The sequence below is a fragment of the Onychomys torridus genome, chromosome 9 (genome assembly GCF_903995425.1).
Source record: "Onychomys torridus chromosome 9, mOncTor1.1, whole genome shotgun sequence".
NCBI lineage: Eukaryota > Metazoa > Chordata > Mammalia > Rodentia > Cricetidae > Onychomys > Onychomys torridus.
In genome coordinates, this window is record NC_050451.1 from 76,779,743 (window position 1) to 76,802,727 (window position 22,985).

A 22,985-nucleotide genomic window follows, 5' to 3' on the forward strand; every position below is an offset into this window, starting at 1 on the left:
TTGTTTTGTTTGTTTGTTTGTTTATTATAGTTTTTGGAGACAGAGTTTCTCTGTGTAGCTTTGGAGCCTGTCCTGGAACTCACTCTCTAGCCAAGGCTGGCCTCAAACTCAGAGAGATCCACCTGACTCTGCCTCCTGAGTGCTGGGATTAAAGGCGGGCTCCAGGTTTTGAGCAAAGTTTATACTGTCCATTTTGTATACATCAAATTATATTCTCATCAATACTGAATAAGGAGTTGTCTTTCATGACAGTGTTGCAAATAGTTCTTGTCATTTTTACATCGAAAGTGGTATATGTTGAAAAATGAATTTCTTTAAAAATTTTTCATACAATATATTTTGAGCATATCCTTTCTCCTTTTCCAGTTCTTCCCAGATCCTTCCTACCTCCCTATCCCCAAATTCCATGACCTCTCTCTAAAAACAAAACAAATTCCCCTCATATTTAAAGACAAATGAACATAAAAGATGCCAAAATATAAAAATGAAACAAAAATCATGCATAGAAAATCAGGAAGTTTGTTTAGTGTTGCCTAACTAATGCAGAGCATGAAACATGCCCTGAATATGATTGATGTTAAAAACCTGATTTTCCCTTTCCTCGCAGGTATCAACTATAATAGATAGCTCCTTTTTAGGTGTGATACCGTGTGTTCACTTCCCCTCTTCAGTTCTGGCATTTTGGATGATTAGAAATGCTGCAGGTCTTATGCATGCTGTCCCTGCCTGTGTGTGTTCATATGTGTAGTAGACACTGTTTTCTTGGAGTCACCAAACACCTCTGGTTCTTACGATTATTTTGTCTCATTAGCATTGATCCCTAAGTCTTGAAGATGGAATGGAGGCTGGGGAGCAGGAAGAGGCAGGGATCTGTGGTTGGTATGTAAAGTGAATAGAAAATTTCTTAAAAATAAAAAAGAAGGTATGTAAAAAAAAAAAAAAGAAAAAAAGATGGAATGGTTCGACAAAAAAATTCCATTTAGGACTGTGTTTACCAAAGTCTCTCATCTCTGTACACCATTGTAAGTCTCTATGTTAATTCCCATCTTCTATGGAAAAAGCTTCTCAGATTACAGCTGAGTAAGGCACTGGTTATGGGTTCAGTAATGTCATATAGGGGTCATTTAATTGCTATGTCCCTTGAGCAGAATAATAGAAGTAGATTTTCCCCTAGGAACATGACCTATCAAGGCTCAGATTTTAGCCACTTTAACAGTACCAAGTATGTGTTTGATTTTGTAGAATGTGTTTTAATTATAATTAAACAAAAATGATTGGTCACTTCTCTAATATTTGTGCCGCTATTGTATATCTCTTAGGCAAGTCACTGTTAGATGTCACAGGGTTTGTAGCTGGGTGATTATCCAGTAGTATGCAGAATACTTTCCAGCACTATGAAGCAGAGATGAAGCTTCTATGGGGGTGTCACTCTAACTTCTCCATGTTTGATAATATAAATAACTGTTGCATTCAATAGAAGGATGATATTTTCAAGTAAATTGTTTATTATTATTATTGCTATTATTAATTATTAACTGTGTAAGATGAAATCTCAAAGTACTTTTAAGTTGCAATTACATGATGGCTAAGATGTCTAACATTTTTTTTATAAAATATTTCAGCTGTTTGTAGTTTTTCTTTTGAGAAATAGCTTAGTTCCTTGTTCATGTTTTATATTAGGTTGCTTACCATTTTTTTGTGAGTTGATTTTATATTCTACATAAAAATCCTTTATCAGATGTGTAGTGGGAAATAATTTATACTTTATAGGCTGCCTTTGCACATGACTAGTGGTCCAAAATGCCATAGAGAAGCTTTTAAGTTTATGATGTCCCATTTGTTAATTATTAGTCTTCATCAGGGTAGTATAGGGGTTTTTCTTTTCTTAGGAAGTCCTTTTTTTCATTCTAATATGTAATTATTCTTTGTAACTACCATCATTCTTGAATATGCTCTCTGATTCCTAACATAATATACTTATTTTTGATCTCTTTGTCAAATATCAGTTGGGTGTAGAAGCATGGGCTTATATGTACACTTCAATTTTATTTAATAGATCAATAATGCTGAGTTTACAGCAGTATAAGCATGTTTCTGCTGCTATATCAATTTATTATAACATGAAATTTTTCAAAACAATACCAGTGCTATTATTGTTTGTTTTCTTGGTGAATCTGTGTGTTTTGTCTGTCTATAATACTTTATTTTTTTATAGTCGTTTTAAGGATTTTGTTGAATTTATTTCTTTTCTTAATCATGGTATTTTCATAATACTGAGCATACTAATCAATGAGCATGGGAATCTTTTCTTCTAGTACTTGCTGCAATTTCTTTCTTCAGTATCATAAAATTTTCATTGTGTTTATGTTTCAAGTCATTGCCAGATTCACTCCAAATACATTTTGAAGTAACACTGAACCACCTTATTTCTCTTATATCTTTCTATCTATGATTGTTGCTATTATATAGGAGGACTACTGACTTGTATGTGTTAATTTTATATTATACCCTTGTTGAATGTGTTTTACAGTTGTAGTTTTCTGGTGCAGTCTTTCTCATCTTTTCTACAGAGAATCATGTCATGTCCAAATATGGACTATCTCACTTATTCCTTTCCTATATGTATCATTATTGTTTTAACTAATATTTACAGAACTATAGTGATTAGAGACAGAGAAAGAATTTCTTTCCTTGTTCCTGATTTCATAAGAAACACTTTGTGTTTTTTCCCTTAGTATGATGTTGGCCATGTTGCCTTCATAATGTAAAGATATGGTCCCTAGGTTTTCCACAACTTTCATTTTGAATGGGCATTGAACACTGGCAGACATCTTCTGTGTCAAATGAAATGATCTTGTGGTTTCCACCTTTGAGCTTGTGTCAGGGATTATACTTATGCTTATTGATTGTGCCTTCTTTAAAATCATGGGTGATCTTTTTGATGTGTTTTAAAATTTGTTCTTAAGTATTTTATTAAATTTTTCATGTTTGTATTCTCCAGGAAGTCTCTCCTATAATTCTCTTCTTTTTTGTTGTCAGTTCTTTGTCTTTTACATCATGACAATACTGACTTCATAAAACGAATTTGGCAATGTTCCTTCCTCTTTCTCTTTCCTGTAATATTTTGAGGGATATTGGTGTTAGCACTTCTTGGAAGGGCTGGTATAGTTCTATACTGAACCCACCTAGGCATTAGCTGTTTTAGTTGGCAGAATTTTAGTTATTGCTTCTATTTCATTGGTTACTGTGTATCTGCTTGAAATATTTATTTTACATTTATTTAACATTGATAATGCATATACACCTAGAAATTTACCCATTCCTCTTTGAGTCTTCAATTTAATGGAAAACAGACTTAGTAAAAGCATCATTATGAACCTTAACTTACTCTGAGTTTGTCATAAGTCTCATGATTCATTATTTTCTCATCAAGTTTAATATATGAGATTTCCTTTTCTCTTTCTCAGGAAGCAATTAAAAAAATAAAAATAATTCTTTGATAATTTTATACATGTGTTTTGATCATATTATCTCCCTTCTCCCCAAATCCTCCCAAATGTAGTACTCTTACTTTAAATACTCATATTTTTATCTTATTAAGAAACATGTGAGCTGCCCATATATTCTTGGATACATGGTCTCTCACTATCTGAACAGATTCTTCCCCTTGAGTAATTTTTAGTAAACCAAATTTGGGGATAGCAGATTTTTGGGAAGTCAGGTGTATGGTTGAGAGGCATACATTGTAGATGTAACCATCTTGTTAAATAAGAAACACAGAACCAGTTGTAGAGTTAAAAACCATGAGGTCAGAGCAAGAGTGGAAAACCTTACCCTTCACTGCTTCTGCTGTCCTTCCTCTCCACAAGAGACCTACTGTTATGTGTCCTATGTTTTTATACACTTTCTGTTCTGTTTTCTCATTGGTTGTAAACCCAGCCACATGACCTCCTTGTCACTGCCTGTTTGTACAGACCTCCAGGTCTTCTATGGTTGGTATTGAGATTAAAGTCATGTGTCTGCCATGCTGGCTGTGCCCTTGAACACACAGAGATGCTGCCTAGCTCTGCCTCCCAAGTGCTGGGATTAAAGGTGTGCACCACTACTGCCCAGCTTCTGCTATGGCTTGCTCTGACCTCAAGGCAACTTTATTAACATAAAAATAAAATTACATTTCAATACAAATAAAATACCACTTTATTTCCCCTTTTCTATTTTTTCCCCTGATGTCTGCCTGGTCCATTCTCACCATGGCAACCTCTCCTGACATGGAACACCCATCCCTATACTAAGATCAACCACATCATAATGAATTGTATTTCCAGAGCTGTGAGAAAGCACAGCCAACTCTAATGGTGATGTTAGAGTTCCTTCTATTTATCTTTTAGGAAAATTAAAACCTACATGTGCCCATGACTTTACCTTTTTTTTTTTTTTTTTTAAATCAACAAGACTGATACTTTAATGGAATATTAACAAAACTCATCTTGGGTCTTTCTATCGATCCTCTCAACTGATGATTTTTTTCTATAGCATTAACAAAACCACAAACACCAACTATATCAAAGGGAAACATGATTACTTAAAGATGTATCAGACACAAAGTAGATTCCTGGTTGTAAAAATATAAAAATCATTGACTCAGCTTTAACTCAACATCAGCAATTACTACAACATCTGCTGAGGTTGTGATGTGCATTCTGGAATGTTTCCCCTGCTCAAAGTCTTCTCACCAGTAATCTCTCATCAATGACCACTGTCCACCAAGGTAAGTGTGGACATGATAACAGCAAAAAGACATGGAGGTTACCCTGTTCTTCCTCCTGACAGTTAGCATTGGAGCCCATATATATGACCTGTTTTCCACTGAGTCCCACATGCTTTCACAGAATGTCACTAGTCACCATGCTCCTGAGTTCAAGCAAGATTTGGAAATGCTAGGTGGGACAGCCAGACAGATTTCCAGACCCTTTCCTGTCTATAAGGCATCTCTCGGAAGACTGAAGAACAGAGCAGACATCACAGTCTCAGAGCCCTGCAGTCACCAGACAGGAATCAGGAAGGAGGCAGATGAGAGGACTCTGGTCATGTCTGCATCATCTCCTTCCAGCACCTAATTCAGAGTCCTGTGAGTGAGGACAGGACACTGAGCACCAAGTCAGACTGCCGTGGAAACAGCACTGATGAACTCAGTCCTTGTATTAATCCATGTGGTCCTCAGGAAATCGGTCTGCTGTTTGCAGGTGGACTAGGCTACCTGTGATGCTCTGCCCTGGGTCTGGAAACTGGAACGGATAGGGGTTGCTCCCTGTGTGAAATGCTGCTCTATCATATAACCAGGTGACTCTGGCTTTGATTGGTAAATGGGTGGGGCTCACATTTCAAGTATCCTTGACTTCAGAAGATGAGTTGTTTAGGTCATTTTGGAAGTTGTGTTGCCTTCCAATAAATAAAACAGGCATATTTATTGTGTTTGTTGCAAATTCTACTTTAATTACTTTGCCTATCTCTTAGGGATATTTCTTAGGGATTTTCAAGTTTAATAACATATGCTGAAGGCTCTATTTCTGCACCCTTTAAACAGATGTAACATCAGAGATGTAAAATACAGTTCTAGTTGATTACAACTCACTAATGTATTACCAATGGCAATAGAACTGAAAATAGAAAAACTACTATGTAGAATAAACTAGGAAGTAAAAAATCATTTAGGATATTCATGGATTCAATAAATAAATGGTATAAAAGAAGTGATAGAAAGGAAGGATATCAGATAAAGCAAAGAAATAAGTTTAATGAGTGGACAAAGATTAGAAGTGGATAAAAATGTTATGGGAAGCATATATATATGATCAATGAGATGTCTTAGTGGTTAGGAGGTAAAGGCAGTTTCTTTCAAACATGGCAACCACTGTTTTATCTCTTTAATTAGGAGGATAGTTCCTGAAAAAAACTACACTTCAAGTTGAACCTCTTGTAAGGCAAATTAGCTGATTAGTGCTTCAGAGATTTGGAAAGATTGGAATGTTGTAGTTATTTATCATGGAATTGTATAAATTAGAATTTATCTTTGCTATCACCATTTTCCTTAATACTTACTCCTTCTCACTTCTGTGTCTGAACTAAAATCATTGTAACTAATATGAAGAACAATTTATAATATATTAAGTTAATAAAACTCTAATTTGAAGCTATATAGGGATAAGAATACATCAGATACTATCAGAGATCTAAAGTTGAGACGTTCATGCTTTCTCTTCACTGTCCTGCCTAATGTTCCTACCAATGTATTGCAAGATTTCTTAGTCCATAACTTTTTCTAGTCTCTAATTATAAAATATCATAAAACTATTACTGAATAGCATTATGGAATTTGAGGTCACCAAAATCTGTTACTAGTAGACCATAGTCAGTCATATTTATTGCCAGAATCAACACTCTTTGTGGTAAGAGGGTTTTTTTTTTGCATTTAAAAGACCCACATAAAGCAGAAGAGAACCAGTGTAAAAATGCTGTCCAATCATCTTTATGTACACCTCATTGTATGTGCACATCCAAACACATATGCAACTACAAACACATAAAATAAATGAACCAAAGTGAATAAATTGCTAAATAGCTAAGTGAATGTGTTTTCAAACAGAACAGCAAGGTTTCTTCAATATTTAAAATAAAAAATTAGAGATACATAATGTAAGGAAGAGAATAAAAAAAGAAAGCATAATTAAAAAAAACATAAAAATATGAAGTCAAAATACTATTACATGTAGAGAAGTATGTAGATGATTTTCTAAACATCCTTATTAAATAAAAAACACAGAGCCAGATATAGGAGTGAAAACCTGAGAGATCAGAAATAGGGAAAGCAACAGCTAAACTTACCCCAGCAACTCCTCATTGTTTCTGATTCCAAGAATACTCAGATTGAAAGCTTCTGAGTCCTCACCCATCTGGATCTCAGGTGAACTGCTGCTAAAAGCCTGAAAGCTTAAAAGCCTCTAGTTCCTGGTCCTCACACTCTATATACCTTTCTGCTCCTGCCATCACTTCTTGGGTGTAGCACCAATCTTAAAATGTTTTATTAATTAAAAACATTTGGGAGCCAGGTATTAGGGTGAATTTTAAAAGGTTAGAGAAATAGAACAAGCCACAGCTAACCTCACCTTCCCAATTTATCACCCAATCCTGTGTCCTCAAACTGGAAGCCTCTGAGTCCTCATCTGAATGAATCTCAGCTGAACTGCTGTTAAAAGCCTATAAGCTTATCAAGACCTCTAGTTCCTGGTTCTCATACTTTATATATCTTTCTGCTTCCTGCCATCACTTCCTGGGACTAAAGGCTTGTGTGTTCCCAAGCAAGACAAGAGATCTCAAATCCTCAGATTAAAGGTGTGTGCCACCATGCCTGGCTTCTATGTATATCTAGTGGCTGTTCTGTTCTCTGACCCCAGATAAATTTATTGAGGTGCACAACATATCAACCACACCTGAGATTAAAGGTGTGTGTTACCATGCCTGGTTGTTTCCAGTGTAGCTTTGAATTCACAGAGATCTGAATGTATCTCTTCCTCCAAAGTGATAGGATGAAAGCTGTGTGTGCTACCATTTTCTGGCCTCTAAGTCTATCTAGTGACTGTTCTCTTCTCTGATCCCACATAAGTTTATTAGGGTGCACAATATCACCACATTTCCCCTTTTTTGTCTAAAATATAAAAGAAGCTTATAAGTAATATAAGAAAAACGATATACAATAAGTATATACAATATATACAGTCAAGAATTACATTAACTATGTCTAGTCCATTAACATTTGACAAATTCAGAGAAAATATTCCATTATCTATCCGATTTTGGTGAATTCAAAATGTAGTTAATTCACTTTCTATCCTATCTTGTATTACCAACAAAAAAATAAAATAAAACCTATCTTATGATGTCTTTCAAACTTATATACTTAACACCTAGTGGATTTCTTTTCTGAACCTCTTAACAAGGAAAACTGTAACTATAACTATCTAATCTTCAACTCCATCAGAGACCTGAGAAGGAAATAATATTACCTAGTAAAACAGGAAGTACAAACAAGCTACTTCCAAAAACCATGAGTTACAACAGAAACAGCCAATTTCCTGGACAGTCACCCAAGGTTTCTCAGTAACATTGCGGTATTATCTTCAGCCTACAGGCTTAGCATATTTGACAGACTCATTTATGATGCAGGATGTATGAAAGGCCTACAGCTCGACCCTACATTTGGCAAGTATTCTATTTACCATATAAACTTGAATTCTGCAAGTGTCATGTCATGATTCAGGATTTTAAATCTGGAAATTACTGGTATTTTTGGAATTTGACTTTTTATTCTTCTTGGTTTCTGGGTGGCTTCATCTCCTTTATTAAATGCCAGTCTACCATTGAGAGGCCAGATTCCATCAGCCTAGTTACTCTTCCAAGAATAACTGATTCAGCTACTGTTCCACTGCACACCAGGAGCCATCGGCTCACTGCCTGCTCAGCTGCCTTCAAAGAAAGATGCACTGTATCCTTTCTGGATTGCAAAACCACTTCAGCAATGGTGCCATATTGTCCTTGCATCAGAGGATGCCTGTTGCCACACTTGTTTTGGCAAGGATCAGCAGTCCTTTTTTGTTGTTGTTCTGTTTGTCCATTTTTGACAGCATACTGTCAGCAGTCAATGAGAGGGCACTTTTTGCCCAGTGGCTAGCTTTTTACACAATGAAAGTTAACTCCATATGCAGTTTCTTCAATGCCTGTATCTTTTCTGAATTAGATTGGTGCTTCCAGGAGCAGACATGTCTCATAGTCCTAAAAAAATGGCATATATATAGTTATATAGTTATATTTATTGTATATAGTTTTTCTTATATTAGTTACATTTTTATTTTTATTAGACAAAAAAGGAGGAAATGTGGTGAGATTGTGTCTCTCAATGTTTTGTGCACCCTAATAAACTTATCTGAGGTCAGTTAATAGAACAGCCACTAGATAGACATAGAGGCCAGAAAATGGTGGCACACACACCTTTAATCTTATCACTTGGGAGGCAGAGATCCATTTGGATCTCTGTGAGTTCAAGGCAACACTGGAAAGAGCAAGGCATGGTGACACACACCTTTAATTCCAGGAAGTGATGGCAGGTAGCAGAAAGGTATTTAAGGCGTGAGGACCAGGAACTAGAGGCTTTTATGCTTTTAGCAGCAGATCAGCTGAGAACAATTTGGGTGAGGACTCAGAAGCTTTCAGTCTGAGGATTTGTGGAAAGAGGATCAGATGAGGAGTTGCTGAGGTAAGGTTAGCTGTGGCTTTCCCTTTTTCTGATCTCTTAGGTTTTCACTCCTATATCTGGTTCTGTGTTGTTTTTTTTTTTAAATTTAATAAGACTGTTTAGAAATTCATCTACAGAAGTGATATAAATTTAGCAAACATGGAGTAAAAGAAAAAAAACTAAGGAAAAAATCTTCAAATATAAATAAATGAATAAACAAATTTAGATAAATACATGAAAGTGATAGATACAAATAAAAATTTAAAAATTTTATACAATAAAAATCCCACTAAATAGGCAGAAAAGTGTATAAAGGACAGATCATTTGGGAAAAAAAAAAACAAAATAAAAAAGGAAACAAATGATGAGCTATTATGGTAACCATCTAGGTCCTTGACATTAGAAATTGTCACTTTTGTTCATGGACTGGGGTGTCAATTCACTTTATGGACATCTGTGGTGACATTTTAATTGTGCTTAAATATGATTTTATTTGTATGTTAATAAATAAAGTTTACCTGGAGATCAGAGGTCATTAGTGAGCCATAAACAGAAGTCAGATGGAGGTGGCACATGCCCTTAATCTGATCACATGGCAGGCAGAGTCTCTGTGTGGTCAAGGACACAGACAAGTGTGGTGACACGAACCTTTTATCCCAGTGCCAACCATAGAGACCTGGAGGTCTGTATAGACAGGCAGTGATGAGGAAGTCATGTGGTTGGGTTTAGAGCCAATGAGAAGGCAGAAGAGAAAGGCAATAAAAAGACAGGTCAGACAGGAAGAATCTCTCTCTGGGGAAGTGACGACAACGAGTGGTAAGCTAAGGGTAGTCTTGGCTCTTCACTAGTGCTCTGATCTCTTGGGCTTTTAACTCTGTATTTGGCCCTGTGTTTCTTATTTAATAAGACTGTTTAGAAATTTGTGTACAGACATCTCTTTCCATTATGTTCTAGCTGAGTCCCTATGCACAGAAGTCTGGTACCTACATGGCTGTCTTTACAGGTATTGTGTTTTTCTCCATGTAGGAGCCTCTGGTGGCCATGCTAACACTGCATTCTGCCACTATGGCAGGATTTCCAAGACTGTAACATAGGAAGTGACTATGGGTTTAGTTAGTGGGTGTCTCCCAAGTGCACTGGTTGTTGGGATGTGGCTTTACCACTAAGCTATATATAGGTGAGGGTCTTTGTGCTTTTACGCAATACTTTTTTTCTCATCTACATCTTTTCTTTTGAATGTCTACAGATGACTATTCCAGGCATGGTATCTTTTCCATGTTTACCATAATATATTGTATGGATTTTTGGAGAAAAGTCTTTTACAAATATTTATTCATTGTACAAAATTTAGACTTTCTGTAGGCCTTTATTTTTAAATGGATAACTGTGATGAATACATGACAGATGTATTAAGAGATACACCTGAAATAGGTGGATAGGGAATTATTGATAATTTGATAATTAGTCCCAGGAAAGCTCCCTTCCATCCTTATAACAATAGAAATGGATAGCAGATCAGATGCTGTATTTTACTCATATGCTTCCACTTATTCAAAAATACTGTTATGTATTTTGAAATATAGTTATGTCTTCTTTTAATAATTCCTCACAGCTTCCAGTAAATTGTGATTCATGCTCAGGTCACTATTAAAGGACAAGTAAAGAAGGACAAATAAATAGTCTGTATTTTCTTCACCAGAAATCTTTAGAAGAGCAGGAGTTTAAGCTTTAATTCTTTCATTAAATTGAATTAAATAATTATTTAACGATAATTTATTTATTCACTCAATCTTTTTTTTTCTTTGTGTTAAAATCTTTAATAGAAAACCAGGCAATTCTAACTCTGTAGGAACATGTGGAGTTAGTTCTACAGAGGCAAAGCTGTTAATTATTTTCTATCTTACACTAAGCTGCTGAGTCTCTCTGAATAGTGTATATATTTTGTTTTTTCATGTTGCAATAAAACACCATCTGAAACACTGGCTGGCTCAAGTAGGAAAGGGATTATTTGGCTTATACGTCCTGATTATAGTGCCTCATTGAGGGAAGTCAGTCAAAAGCTCAAACAGAAATAAATGTAGGAACCCTGGAAGAATGCTGATTACCATTTTGCACCCCAGGATTTGCTCAGGATGTTTTCTTACACAGCCAAGGACCACCGTCTACAGTATGACATATTTCACAGTGGAGAGGTCCCTCCCACATGGATCACAAATGAATAAAATGTCCTACCGACCTGCTGAAAGGCCAGTCTGATGGAGGCAATTCCTCAGGTAAGGTTCCCACTTTCCAGCTGTGTCTAGTTTGTGTCAAGTTGACAAAAACTAAACACCACACCTGATGATAAGTTTATAGAAATAAATCTAATCATATAGTATAGCATGAATCTTAAATTGTCCTCTTAATAAAATCAAACCTGAGGCCAGGTATTGGGGTGAATGCTGGAAGATCAGAGAAGCAGAACAAGCCACAGCTACCTCACCTCGCCAGTTCCTCAGCTGTTCCTGTTTCCTCAGACTGGAAGCCTTGTAGTTCTCATCCAGAATGGGTCTCAGCTGAAATGTGCTGCTCAAAGCCTTAGTAGGCCTCTTGCTGAGGGGAAGGACAGCAGTGGCATTGAGGGTAAGAAAGGGTTTTTAGCTCTTAGCTATTGCTCTGACCTCTTGTGCTTTTAACTCTGCATTTGGCTCTGTGTTTCTTATTTAATAAGACTGTTCATCTACATCTGGCGCCCAAAGTTTGTGGAATGAATTCATGAAAAATCTGCTTGCCTGTTTTCTTGCAGGCCAGTTCAGGCCCAAGCTATACTCGGCGGGTTGTGGTGGCTTATGCTGGTAGGATTTGCTGAAGGAGGGAGAGGCAGGAGGATCTGGAGTTTGAGGTCAGTCTAGGATGCTTTTTAAGGAGAAGCTCCAGCCTAGGCCTAGCCACAAACAGTGGAGGTGGGACCATGGAGGCAGTTGCTGCTCTCCGAGTTGTTTGCTTCTTCTCCTCCTGTTGATGATTGCAATGATGCTACTACCTGGGACAAAGAGTTTACTGCTGCTTGTTCAGAAAAAAATTGCCAGGACCATTGTGTTACAAGAAAGCATCAACAAAGGTCAGTTTGGAAACGTTTGGCAAGACAAATGGTGTGGAGAAATTGCTGTGAAGATTTTCTCTTCTAGGGAAGAATGTTCATGGTTCCGAGAGACAGACATTTATCAGACTGTGGTTGCTCCAAACTGCAGAGGAGGCACACACACACACACACACACACACACACACACACACACACACACACACACACACACAAAAATCTAAAAGGAACCATGACCACGCCTAACAGTGATTTTGAAATCTTCAAAAAGATGGATCCCACAATGATGATTCCACATGGACTATGGTAAAGCCATTAAGCTGATTAACACCATGGAAAGATCAACTTTGGAAAACAAACTCAGGACAATTTTGAGATGGCTAGCTGAGATGATCCAGGCTGACAGACTACTTGAACAAGGACTTGAAACAAGCCCTGCACTTTCTCATTCTGCAGCGACTGGACAAATGATACAGGACTTGACAATTAACCTAATATTTTTCTTTTAGGATTCCCCTAAAGATGTCTTCACCCCCAGAACGCAGGAAGCAATTTTAAGAAAATGATGCCCACATTCCCAAGAGGTGGGATGGAAGGTTTTTGGTCAATTAATGAGGTTTGGATATTGTCATTGTTTATAATGGTTGGTCACAATTTGTTAATTGTTAATGGTCAGGAAAAAAGTTGAACATGGAGATTAGATTCAGAGGTTTTGTTCAAAAAAAAAAGGAAAAAGAAAGACGAGAATATAGATATGAGGTAGATCATTGACTCTATTCTGAGAAAAAGGATAAATATTAGGATAAATGGATAGATCATTGAATCTACTCTTAAAATAAAAAGGGGAAGATCTAAAAATGACAAAAGATAGATAACTGAATCTATTATGAAAAGAAAAAAGAGAGAATATGGATATGATAAGGTAAAAAGGCCAATTACTGAATATATTTTTTAAAAAGATCTACTTGCTTTAAATATGATAAGTAATGAAAAAAATTTTGTCTGAGTTTATCAAATGTTACTGGACTGGACATCTGTCAAATGTTAGTGGACTAGACATTGTTAATGTAATTTTTGACTGTATACATTGTATATACTTATTGGATAGTTTTTCTTGTATTAGTTATAAGCTTTTTAAACTTTTAGACAAAAAAATGGGAAATGTGGTGGTATTGTATTCCCCAAAATATTGTGCACTCTAATAAACTTATCTGGGGTCAGAGAATAGAACAGCCACAATACTAAACATAGAACTTAGGCAGTGGTAGCACAAGCCTTTTATCTAGCACTCCAGAGACAGAAATCCCTCTGGATCTCTGTGAGTTCAAGGCCACATTGGAAACAGCCAGGCATGGTGACACACTGACACATGCCTTTAATTCCAGAAAGTGAGCCTTTAATTCTAGGGAGTAATGGCAAAAAAGCAGAAAGATATATAAGGTGTGAGGACCAGAAACTAGAAGGATTTGGCTGGTTCAGCTTTTAGACTTTTGAGCAGCAGTTCAGCTGAGATGAGGACACAGAGGCTTCCATTCCAGCCTGAGGAAACAGGATCAGCTGAGGAACTGGCGAGGTGAGGTGGCTGTGGCTTGTTCTGCTTCTCTGATTTTCCAGCATTCACCCCAATACCTGGCCTCAGGTTTGATTTTATTAATAAGACCATCTAAGATTCATGCTACAATATATTTGCACACCTAAGAAAATTAAGTATTTTGAATTTGGATTCAAAAGATTGTAATGTTACACCTGCATCCACTGTGCGCCACAAGAAAGGAAAGAGGCAAGCAAGACTTAGGGGGTTCCAGTGTCTTTTTTGAATCACCACAAAGGTGTGGAAACTGATCCATGAGGGCTATAGGACAAGGACTTGGGAGCCTTATTTCTCCTGGCCACCCTGAATAGGGGCAGAAATGGGGTTTGTAAGCACAACAACTACAAACATTAGTTGATATGTTACAATTACATTTTTCATCATTTAGGATTTGGGGATTGGGGCTTTTCCTATGTGTTCCATTATGGCCAACAAACACATGGTTTACCAATTAGATTCGTCTGTTCTTCTTGTTGTTAGGTATAGCCCTAATGTTTTAGAGAACTAAGGGGCATAACAGACCATTTCTATTATCTAAAAATCAGTTTGGTTAGCCATTGGAAATATCCCTGTTGCCCTAGAGCTTGGGAACTTGAACTTTGTTTCAATCTACAGGTAAAATGGAATCTGAAGTCAAAATGACAGTACTTAGTTCAAGGTGCTTTATCCTGTTCCTTTCAGTAATAATAATAATAATAATAATAATAATAATAATAATAATAAATATTTGTTTTTCAGAAAACCCAAGCCAATATGGTGTCAGAATGCAAAGATAGAAAATTTTGAATTCTTCTCTGGAGCTGTGGATTGTAATCTGGTTAGATTTAAAGCAAAGGATAACCAGATTACAAGCCACAGGACCATGTTTGTCTTTTTGAGTCTGGGTTACCTCACTCAGGTACATTTTCTAGTTTCATCCATTTGCCTGCAAATTTCCTGATGTCATTGTTCTTTTTACTGCTTAAAGTACTCCATTGTGTGTATGTATCACATATTCTTTATCCACTCTTCAGGTGAGGGGCATCTATACCCATGGTGGAAAACCTTGCACAGCCATGATACAGGGGTGTGGGGCTTAGACTTGCCTCAATTGAATGTACCAGGCTTTGCTGACTCCTCATGGGAGGCCTTGCCTTTTCAGAAGAGGGAAGGGGGGATTGGGTTTGTGGAGAGAAGGCTGGGGAGGAGAGCAGGAGAAGGGAAGAGAGGGGGATCTATGGTTGCTATATAAAATGAATAAAAATTTTCTTTTTTTGAATAAAAATTTTAATAAAGAAAAAAGAATTATATGGTAGGAGAGGGAAAAAAGGGAACATAAATATGAGAGTGATACTATCAATGGTGATGAAGTGTACAGTAAATAATAGTAAAATGTTGCCTGTATTTTTATATAAGAGACAATGATGGCTGTACAAATTAAGAGATTTAATATAAACTTGTGTTTTTCTAGTTCTAAAGGGTAATGGAAAATGATTACATGTAGGTAACAACTCAGTGGTATACAAGTTCATTAAAGAAACACTACTACAGCTACAATTACATATTGACATTAACACAGTGAGAGTGGGTGACTTTAATACCTTATTCTCATCTATAGACAGGCCATGCATATTAAAAAAAAAAACTAAACAGGGAAATGCTGGAGTTAAAGAACATCATAAGTCAAATGGGCCCAAATGATATTTATATTACATTCAACTCAAACATTAAGAAATATACTTTCTTCTCAGTAGTAGTGCATGGGACTTCCTCCGAAATTGACTACATATTAGGAGTCAAGGCAAGTGTCATCAGACAGAAGAAAGTTGAAATAACATGCTACTTCCTGTGTGACCACTATGGATTAAGGCTGTAAACAACAAAAATAGAAAATCAAGAAAGCACACAAACTCTTGGATGTTGAATAACTTACTACTGCATGAAACTTGGGTTAACACATAAGAAAATTAAAAACTTTTAAGAATTGATTGGTAATAAAAACACAAAACAAATAGTTTAGTCGACACAATGAAGTTCATAGAAATAAGTGTCCACATTAAAACAATGACAAAACAAAACTTGAGAGATCTTATTTTAAATTACATAATAAATTCCTGATATCCTTAAGATATTACAAAAAAAAGAAGAAATACCCAAAACAGTACATAGGAAGAAAAAATAAAAACCAGGCCAAAAATCAATGCAGTAGAAAAACACACACAAACAAAAATCTAAATAATCAATAATGTAAAGAGTTGGTTCTTTAAGAGAGTCATCAAAATTGACAAAGCTTTCATCAAATGAACCAAAATATGGACATAGAAAATACAAATTAATAAAATTAGAGATAAAAATGAATACATTACCAAAGATACCAAGGAAATTCAGAGAATCATAATGTCATGCTTTAAAAACCTATATTCTACCAAACTAGAAAAATCTACCAAATTAAATCAAGATGAAATAAATGATTTGGACAAATTTGTAAGCACTAATGAAACAAGAATAACTAAAAATATTACAACCAAAATGAACCCAGGTCCAGATGGATTCAGTGAAGAATTCTACCAGATCTACAGAGAAGATGCTCCTAAAATTATTCCGGAAAATAGAAAATGTTGAAAAATTTTCTAATTCTTTTATATTGAGCCATTATTATGTGGTAATAAAACCACACACAGATCCAACCAAAGCTAGAAAAGAAAAAGAAAATTTTAGATCAATATCGCTTTTTCAACATTGATAAAAAATCCATAATAAAATACTTGCAAACTGAATTAAAAAACACATCCAAGAGATTATTTAACATGTTCAAGTAGGCTTCATCCCTGAGATGCAGTGATGCTGCAACACATGCAAATTGATAAATGTAATCCACAATATAAACAAACTTAAAGACAGCAGGCCAACAGCCCATATTTCTAATATAATTGAGAGCAAGACATTGATGTCCACATTTTCAATACTCATTTCATGTAATACTTGATGTTTTAGCTATAGAAATGAGACATCTGAATAAGATCAAGAGGATACAATAAGCAAGAAATGAAAATATGAATAGCATTTTAAAGAAATAAAGGAGATATTAGAATAGAATGATTAAGTGGGAGTAGAATGGGATGACAGGATAAAGAAGAGAAAAGAAAAAATTAGCATGAAATACCTTTTGAAAGCTATATGAAAATCTACTTTAAAAGCTTTCTAATATATATGCATAAGAAAAGAATTTAAGTACAGTAATAATACAGTGAGAGGTAACACCCCAATGAGAGACTGTACACCAACCAACAAACAAAAAACCCCTCAGTGCTAGGAATGGATTGCATCTTGTTGAGTCCTTGGTCAAAAGTATCCTATAGACCCTTGCAGGCACCAGACTATCACAGGTTAAGACCAGACAAAGTTCCAGCAAAAAAAAGGGAAGATGATTAGAAAAACCTCACATCTAATCAAGAAGTTATTTGCAATCGGTTCATGCTGGGAAAAGAAAAATCCATTTTCCCCAATGCCGTATCACCAATGCCATATCATCACTTGATGTAGCAACTACACTCAAGGGCAAGCACCATGCTGAGGATTAGTTGGTCAATACAAAGAGGATACAATAGTTTTTGTAGACTTATTTCTTGTTTTGGCACATGTTTGTTTTGGTTTTGTTGAGAGAGCAAGAGGAGAGAACATGATGTTTGCTATGAAGAGAAGTGGGATCATCTGGGAGGAATTAGTGAAGGAGAAAAGTATAATCAAATATATGACATGAAAAAAGTAATTTAAAAACCACAGCTTTCAATGGCTTCAGCATGTATGAACCCACCTAAATATTAAATGTACTCAATTAAATATAAATTCAATAGGAATGCTATTTTACATATGAAAAAATGATTGGCAAGTTCCACAGACTAAAAAATTGGATAAAACAATGGACAATTAACACTAAGAGACAAAAATTAAAACAAATATATCAGCATACATATCAATATTTTCTAATCGTAGTGAGGAATATAGAAGGAATTTTTTATCCCAGTGTATTTTACACTACTTCAGTGATCGAAGTAAAATAACTTACTCAAAATTCAAAGTAAAAAAAAAATATGAAACAACTTTGATTTCTACTTTAAATCATGCTTTTTCTATAATTATTTGTGATGGTTTAACTATAATTTCCTGGATCTTCTTGAACCTCCATACAGGTAGGCATTTTCTTCTCAGAAGGAGATAAGTACTAAATATAGCTCCTCCTGTTGCAATCATAGCTCAATTGCCACCATGAACTCCAGAAAGTACTGCAATCACACAGATGATTAAAAAATGTTTATAGGTCAAAAGCTCAAGTTGACTTAGATGTCAGATTACATGAAGGTTAAAACTAAAACTGAAAATGAAAAACAGATTGGAATTATAACTTCACAAGTGATAGAAGTTTCCCAGAGAAGAATGGTTTACATCAAATCATTATAGTTAATTCTCCCAATAGTCTCTTTTAAAGCATATGCTGTAAGATGTTTAAAGAACTAAAATACCAAATGACTCTGCTTGCAGTTTAAAAAAAACACACACAAACACACACACAGTCTTAAGTTACCATTAAGGTTATCTGCAGGTAAAATTTATGCAATAGCGTATAGCCAACCAATCACTGTAAAACACAATAAAGGTAATATTGATTTTTTTAGTACCTATGGCCAATATATATGGAATTTTCCAGACTATTTCTTTGATTTTACTAGATACAGAATTTTTTTCAACTTCATAACAAAAAAATTCACAGATTCTACATTCACCGATTCTGGCTTCCAATAAAATATATATTTAGAATATGCACACAAAATAAAAGCTATTGTTGGCAAAGTAAATATCTCATTAGATTTTATCTACATTTCCTTTTTGTAGACCACAGTAGTGACATTAAAGTAGCATCTATTTTTCTTAAGGGAAAGTGAAATATGTGAAATTTTATATGAAGTCACAATAGTATGAAACTTATGGTATCAGTGAACCATATGTGACTAGAGTTTTGTGTTGCCAAATATGGTGAATAAAATTTAAATCCCACTTCTAATGAGACACATTGACATCACAAATCATGAAACAAACCAGGAAGAACAAACCTTACTTTTGTTGGATTCATAGTACCATCTTCATTAAGAAAAGGTAGTATATGTGTCACTAGACAGGAATAATGATCTTTGACTTAACGAGTTTTGTTACCCTAATTACACTGGAGAGCTAGTGTGTTTTAAAGGGTAAAATGAAAATATTAACAGTGTATAGCTAAAATTCTTGTGAGAGTTAAGATAGAATGGCAATTATGTTCATGAAAGTCTACCACAGGATCTGTCACTATCATCATTTTAAATGACAAGCATGGTTATTATGTTTTTGTATAGATCAGGTTGAGTTAGAACAATGTTATATGAAATAAAACAATAATTGATTTCAGTTGAGTTTCTGTATATTAGAATGAATAGGATATTAGAATGAGTATCTGTCTCTTAAGTCCCATAGAGGTTTCTGTAGTCCTATTCTCTTTTCTCTGTCTTCTTGGTATTCAGTATTAATAATAGCTTTCCATGCCCAGCACCTGGTATCAGTAAGCAAGACAGTAATACAAGGAATGCACTATGAAAATGATGAAGCAATCCTACACAAATGAGATGAGAAAGTGCCTAGATCATTTTTTTTTGTTCTTGCTGAGGTGTTATTTTCTACCAAAGCCAAAGACCATTACTGCTATAAAAGGACAGCCCCTGTGGCTTCTGTGAATCTATTGAGGATCTCACTTTCTCTGAATTTGAAACCTGCAAATCCTTGAAACCAGTGTGGAAAAATCTTCTAACATGTAAAAATTCAGCAACTCCTCAGGCTACAACATGAACTCTAGAAAATGTCTCTTGTTACACTATCAATTCACACAATTTTGAGCCTGAAGGTATCTTCAAGTATTACAGAATTCTGGTGAAGAAAATCACAGGGCTAAAGACCTAAAGGCTAGGATAAAATTTACAAAGCCAGCTTTAGCAGATTCTGAGGAGCAGGCAGGTTTCCTGACTTCCAAGAGAATGCATTTATTTTTTTTTTTTCTGTTATCTAATTTTTGTGTGTTACCTTTAGTAGCCATGATTAAAAGTTCTCATCCAACTTTGAGTATATAGTTTCTTCAGAAAAAAAGTCTTAGATGTAATTGGTACAAATAAATAGGCTGCATATGATAGATAAATTAAGTGAAAAGTCTATATTTAAATTGGGAAGCTTTTGGAACAATGGAACAATGACAGGTTAATGCTTTGCTATTATTATTCAGATAGATTTCAAAACATATTTCTTGCTTTGCAGCAGCTCCTTGAAGTGAAGGTTATGTAGTATTACTGGTACTACTAAGCAGAGACACTATCTGCAAATAGGGGTGATGGGGGCCATAGTCATATCCTTTATCTTTACTCCTTCTCAGAGCATTTCATAATCCTCAAAGCTGTAAAGGAAGCATCTCACTGTTTTAATTAACTGTTAGTGGTTCTAATGGCTATGGCAAAAGCTCAAATTAAATTTGGCTTGGAAGAACTGTCAAACAATCCAATTTAAAAACCATTACTTTAATACTTCAGCCTTTAACGTTCTCTTCAAGGACTATGTCTATGGTCGTTTCTAGTAAGTTAGTTGATTGTTTAGGAAGAGGTTGTATCACAGAATATTTATCAATTTTTTGAAGGGTCATGCTGTGTAAAGCAAGCACAATTCAACTGTTAAGAGGAGCTCTACTACACTAATTTCAGAGATTAGATACTTTAGTTGTAAACTGAAATTTAACAGAGAATGCAAATTAACTCACCATGAATATATCACTTTTCTCCTTACCTGTGCTCTTTCCTTCCTCCTACTTTAAGTGACATAATATTAACACTATTCTCAAATTCAGTGAAGTTTGTTGGGAAGATTTTAATGGGTAGACTTTGGCTTCATAATTTCTGCTCTCAATCAAGTCATTTGTAGAGAGGTGATGCATTTCATTACATTCCCTTGTAAATGATATGACTTTTATATTGTATTTGGAAAAGATTAGGTCATTGTTCACCTCAACAATCATGATAAACCACCAGTTTATAATCTACTGCAGTATTAGGATATGAGAAAGTTACTTCATCCTGAAGATGACAGTTTACAAATTTAATTCTGATGAGAATTAAAACAATAAAGAATTTATGTTTTTTAACATTTCTTGAAACTACATTATTTCATTTAAAAATAAATGCAGCTCTAGATTACTTGTTTTCTTTGGAAAAAATATTCAATATGATTCTTTAGAATGTTCCACACCACATAGATCATAGTGTTTTACAAATTATATATTATGCTACTTTTTCCACTAAATAAGATGTATAGATTTATAGTTTTGATGTTCAAAATTAAGGTAATGGCATTAAAATGGAGTTATTATTTTATTTCTGGTCAAGAAATGGAGTTATTTTAATCAAATTTGGGTGAAAAACTGAATAGTTAACTGTTGTTTTGTAGATACATACACTAATGGAACTGCTTTTTTCCCATGTATTTGTCTCATCACTGGAAACAGAGTATTCCTTTTTTTTTTTTTTTTTTTAATTTGGTTTTTTGAGACAGGGTTTCTCTGTGTGTGTGGTTTTTGTTCCTGTCCTGGTTCTTGCTCTGTAGACCAGGTTGACCTCTAACTCAGAGAGATCCACCTACCTCTGCTTCCCAAGTTCTGGGATTAAAGGTGTGGACCACCACCGCCCAGCAAGTATTGCTTTTCTTGTTTCATGTTCTGTAAAACAACTCTTGCAGCTAAGAATTTTGCTAATAGTACTGGATTTTGGTTTTGATTTAAATATTTATGCCTGAAGTTTTGAACTGGGGAAAACTTTTCACTTTTCACAATTTAATATTCTTGGATAGATATTCATATAACTATATATATTCACATATACTTTAGTATCTAGATTTGTATATTAAATTTTACATTTTAAATTGTTTTAAGACATCTGAATATTCCATTAGATTGAGACATGTTCATTTAGAGGGAGGAATGGTATTAGATTCACTTTGTGACCAAGCCATTTCCAACCAGAAGCTTTCCACCAGGCTTATAGTGGAAAGTGTATATTTTCTACTCTCAAATCCAGTCATAGTTGATTATTATCCTAATAGTTGTGCCACTACTACACAGCAGGTATATCTGTCTTGGCAGTTCAATAGTATAACACATATGGCCTGTATTGGTAGAGTGTTAATTTATCCCCAGCCTCCAGCAGTCTATATAACCACTTCCTAAACTAATAATGCTAGCCAGTACAGATGGAGATTCCATCTCAGTTCCATTCTGTGTATTCTGAGTTCTGTAACCAAAGTTTGCTGTATTTCCAGCAACAGGAACTTACCATCCAGTTCCGTTAGAAAACCAAGAGCAATAATAACAGTATTCTTTAAAAGATTCTGAAACTTTGCTGGCTAGCAACTCACAGGGAGGAACCCCATGACTAATTCTAGACTTCTTGCCAAATCGTCTTCTAAATATTCATGCTTATATTCATAAAGTGTAATGTAGCTCTCAGCCTTGGGTAGAGATCTATCTACCGATCAATCTCTCTTCTTTCTTTTCTTTCCTTTCCCCTTCCTTCCTTCCTTCCTTCCTTCCTTCCTCCCTCCCACCTCCCTCCCCCTCTCTCATTCTTCTTTCCTTCTTTCACCCTTTCTTTTTTCTGTCATTAATGAAGAGACTCACATTTGGTCAAAGTTCTGACAATAAATGACAGAATGCTCATCTCCAAATGGTCCCCTTATATAACTCCATTTCCCCAAGGCTCAAGGAATATCACAGAAGAAAACAAATCTGAGATCTGGGGGTGGGGGAGTGCACTATGAATTCTGCCATTCAGCTATGATGTTACTGAGCTACCTTGAACAAAAGAGCATCTATGGACATCTACATAAGGTCTGACTGTCCAATTTTCTATCATGGGCAAAGGAGGTAATTATACTGTCCCACCGTTTTCTTAGGATTTAATGACTCTTAATGTTTTCTGGAGGAGGAAGTGCCA